Raw genomic sequence first — 4,887 nt, 5'->3', positions numbered from 1 at the left:
ATATATATATATATAAAATATAAATAAACATATATTTCAATTTGCCAATGACACTGCTAAGATTTATATATAAAATCAGATATATCAGCTTTATTGAGATATAACTCACATACCATACAGTTACTGGACTTAAAGCATACCATTCAGTGGATTTTAGTATATTCATGGAGTTGTACAACCATTACAACAATAACTTTTAGAACATTTTCTTCACTTCAAAATGAAACCTATGCTCATTAGCAGTCACTCCTCATTTCTCCCCATTTCCAGTCTTTCCTTCCCACGAGCTCTTGGCAATGACTAATTTACTTTTTGTCTCTGTAGATTTGCCTATTCTATATATTTCATATAAGTGGAATCATACAATATGGTCTTTTGTGCCTGGCTATTTTCACTTAGCATGTTTTCAGGGTCCATCCATATTGTAGCATATATCAGTTACTTCATTTTTTTAAATTGTTGAATAATATTCCATTGTATAGACATATCACATTTTATTTATCCATTCATCAGTTGATAGAAATTTGGATTTTTTCTACTTTTTTTTCTATTATCAACAATGCTGTTATGAACATTTGTGAACTAGTTTTTTGTCGATGTATGTTTTCATTTCTCGGGTATATACCCAGGGATAGGATTGCTGGGTCAAATGGTGTCTATATGTTTCTTCTTTTAAAGAACTACTAGATGATTTTTCAAAGTTGCCACATTTTCCCTTTCCACCAACAGTGTATGAAGGTTCCAATTTCTCCACACCCGTGCCAACACTTGTTACTGTCTATATTTTTTATTCTAGTCATTTTAATGAATGTGAAATTGTATCTCATGGTGGGTTTAATTTTCATTTGCCTAATGGCTATTGATATTGAGCAACTTTTCATGTGCTTATTGACCATTTGTGTATCAGATCCTTTGCACATTTTTAAATTGAATTTTTGGTTTTATTATTGAATTGCAAGAATTCTTTATATGTTTTGGGTATATGTCTCTTTTTTTATTTTTTTATTTTCAGTTGTGCACAGCAATGTAATAAATAGTTAGACATTTACACCCCTTACAAAGTGATAATGCCCCCAATCTACTACCTCTCTTGCATCGTATATAGCTGTTACAATACCATTGACTATATTCCCCAAGCTGTACTTTACATCCCATGACTATAACTGTATTTATAGCTATATCTATATATATATCTATATCTATCTATTAAGTTTTCGGAAAAGTCATGATGCATGTTTGCAACACATGGCACTAGTTTATTTTTGGAAGTACTGGAGTCATTCGCTTCTGTTATTGCTATGTCATTTGACAGCTGACAGCTCTAGCTTCATTCTAAAAAAAATTTGAGTGATTTGGTTGAGTTTTGGAGATTTTACAAGTTGAAGATGGAAGACCAAACTGTACATTTTTGCCATATTTTACTGTTTTTCTTCCATAAAGGGAAGACCGCATGTCAAGCTTGTGAAAAGTTGCATCAAGTTTACAGTGACAATGCTCCACAAGAAAGTCAGTACCAACGATAGTTCACGAAATTCCATGCTGGTGACTTTGATCTCAATGATGCTCCTCGGTCAGGGAGGCCCACCGAGGTTGATGACGACAAAATAAAGGCGTTGATCGAGTCAAACACAAGTTACATGACACGAGATTGCAGAAACATTGAACATCCAACATTCAAGCGTTCACGACCACCTGAAGAAGCTGGGATACGTAAGCAAGCTCGATATTTGGGTTCTGCATGAACTCAAAGAAGTTCATTTGACGGCCCATATAAACATCTGCAATATGCTCCTTAAATGTGAGGAAAACGATCCTTTTTGAAGCGACTGATAACTGGTGATGAGAAGTGGGTTGTTGACAACAATGTGGTGCGCAAATGGTCTTGGTCCTGACGTGCTGATTCACCTCAAAGGACATCGAAAGCAGACATTCATCAGAGGAAGGTTATGCTCTCAGTGTGGTGGGATTTTAAAGGTGTCGGGCTTTTTGAGCTCCTACCAAGAAACCAAACAATCAATTCGAATGTGTACTGTCAGCAGTTGGACAGTTTGAACGAATCCATCATCCAGAAACGTCCAGAGCTTGTTAATTGTAAAGGAGTTGTGTTCTATCGCGACAACGNTATATATATATATATATATATATATATATATATATATGTCGCTATCCCTCAGATTAAAAACTCCTTTGCTATCAGGAACTGTTTTAATTTTAACCATCTTTTTATTCCTGTATGCCTAAAAGTGTCATGCACTTGTGAATTTATAAGCCTGGATTTTCCAGAATAATGCTTGTTTGTATAATTGTATTCCCTTTAATAAAGATGATTTGTTAAACAGATAATTAAATGAAAATTTTATAGCTGTAGGCTCTTCACGGTAATATATTTAAAAAATGAAGCTCTTCCATAACCTGACAAATGTGCAAAAGTGTATGTATATATATATGGATTGTCACTGTAGCAAAATGTTGAAAAGAATATAAATGTCCATCAGTGGGAACTGATTAAATAAATTTCATTACATTCATATACTGTGCACCTATTAGAAAAGATGATGCACCTCAGTAATGTTCCATCCACTGACCCCCTCACTCTGCTCATTGGCTATAAATCTCTATTTCGTCTTTGTTGAATTCTGAGTTAAGCCTGATCTCTCTCCTCTATTGCAGAAGTCCTGAATAAGGTCTCCCCCCCCCCTAAAAAAAATATATGGACCTATATTTATTCCTATAAAGAATATGTACAATGCCTTATGAATTAAATAAAGCTAGTCTACAAACATATGTAGATTATTCTAGTTTTAAAAAAAAAATGTATATCTAAAAAGCTAGCCAGCTAGCTAACTTTAGTAACTAGAGTTAAATATACCAAAGTGATTGAGTTATTTTTTTTTTCTTGTGTGGGATTTATATGTGACTTTTACTTTTTTATGTCTTTTTTAATGAGCTGAGCAACATTACTTTTTAGTCACATAATAAAGCTCTTTCCAGTTATGAGGAGGAGGGGGAAAATCCATTTGTTTTTCAAATAATGCGTTCTTATTTTAGATTCTGCAAATGATAGACATATATAACAAGCATGTGGCAGAAACTTATTAAATAAAAACAGACCTTGGTTCTTCATTTTGGATTATCCACATAAACATTTTTAATAGTATATTTACTTTTTCACTGGTTCTCAATATGGAATATACTTAAATGCAAACTATGTTAAAACCCCAAGCCAAACTGTATGTCTGGAAAGTGAATTTATAAAACGAGGTGGGGTAGTTTTAAAACTAAATGTAATCTGGTTTATAAGTCCTATATCTGCTCAACTAATGTTTGTAATACTGCACATTGTGGTAAATGAGATTTCATAGCTAAAATATTTAGTAAGTCAGAAAAATCCAATGTGTTCTAAATTCTGGCAGTATTTGAACTGAATTATATTACTTTCTCAGGCATTGGTTCCAGTGATTATTAATATAGAAAACCTTGCTGATTCCATTTTTAAGATGACAAAACTGGATATTGAGACTCAGAGGTAATGGAACTTGTGCAAATTTTCACTCTTTGGAGCCAGAGTGTTTTGTGTGAGTGCATGTACACATTCAGCCATTGTTAAGCAGAACTCTTATGTATGAAATTATAGAAAAATTTTCAGTATAGTAACTGTTGACTCTGAAACAACAATATGATCCTGCTTTAGCAATATTCAGCATGTAGCTATTAACATGGAAGATGTCCAGAAAAACAGTGGGAGAATATGTTTGTACTAAGCGTGAAAGGAAATGTACAGATAACTTCTAACTATCATGCATGGGGACTTTGTGGCCATCTGTAAATACTAAGCACATATAACCACTTTCATTCATATCTGGCACCGTAGTATTAAAAAATAATAATTTCTTCATTTATTAGCTTAAATACTCCTATAAAGAGACACTTCCTCCTCTCCTGTCTTAGGGTTATACAACATTAAAATTTATATAGGAAAGGCTTAATTGCTTCTATCAGTTTTCAAGAAAAGGAATTGGTTCCCTTTTTTCTTCAAAAGCAGTGGGAACCCCTTTAGGTTAGCTCCTGAGTTCTACAGACACACTCCCAGCAGTCTTCAGTGGTTGGTTACCTTGCTCTTTGGTGTAACAGAATGTTTCAGACTCTTAAACATTTCCTGTACTAGTCCTGAAATCGAACATATTTCCAATAGCCCTAGCTTCTTTTAGTGGAAAATGGTGTTTCAGCATCACCATCTGGCATTAAGAATGCTATAGATGCTAGATTGTTCATTGTTTCTGGGCCTTTTCAGTGTACAGACTAGGAAATAAATTTCTTAATGCTAAAACAGTTTATGAATTTATATAGTTGTTATTTCCGATTCAAGTTAAGCACTTTAGGATGTTTACTTAAACTTTTTTAGCTTATATTTCTTGCTTGTGTATTTCTAGCTTATATTTCTATCTCCTTCCTTCCATAGTAGTAATTCTGTTTCTTAAGGCCATGGTAAATGACATAATATGGTATGATTATTTATTTGCTTTATGCCACATTATATACATAATAGTTTCAGAGTAATACAGTAAAACCTCGGATTGCGAATAAGTTGGTTTGCAAGTGTTCTGCAAAACGAGCAAACATTGTATTAGGTTGGTGCAAAAGTTATAGCGGTTTTTGCCATTCTAATAATACATTTTAACTTGGTAAACAAGCGATGTCTTGCAATGTGAGTAGTTTGTTTCCCAAACAAATTATGCTCGCAAACTGAGGTATTACTGTATTACCAACACTACCCACTAATGTAATTATTGAAAACAGTTAAATTTTCTTTGCATATATACTCTCTCCATTTTTCCTGTCCATTTTATCCTTTTTAAACTTTGAAATCATTTCAAACTTACAGAAAAA

The 4,887-nt window shown here is 33.3% G+C and overlaps 1 protein-coding gene across 5 annotated transcripts in view; it reads left to right on the top strand.

The window, feature by feature from the left end:
* Positions 1 to 4,887, top strand: part of DNAJB14 (DnaJ heat shock protein family (Hsp40) member B14) — a 70,670-nt gene that overhangs the window by 15,893 nt on the left and 49,890 nt on the right. Inside the window, exon 2 of one of the 5 annotated variants that reach the window (XM_019661680.1) lies at positions 3,444 to 3,526. The exons of the other annotated variants lie outside the window; for them this stretch is intronic. The gene's annotated coding sequence lies outside the window, so the exon portion shown is untranslated. The remainder of the gene's footprint in view (positions 1 to 3,443; positions 3,527 to 4,887) is intronic. 5 annotated transcript variants of the gene reach the window in all.

Source organism: Hipposideros armiger, unplaced genomic scaffold (assembly GCF_001890085.2).
Source record: "Hipposideros armiger isolate ML-2016 unplaced genomic scaffold, ASM189008v1 scaffold_357, whole genome shotgun sequence".
NCBI classification, from domain to species: Eukaryota; Metazoa; Chordata; class Mammalia; order Chiroptera; family Hipposideridae; genus Hipposideros; species Hipposideros armiger.
Note: the sequence above shows the minus strand (reverse complement) of the source record. Positions and strands in the feature narration are given on the sequence as shown.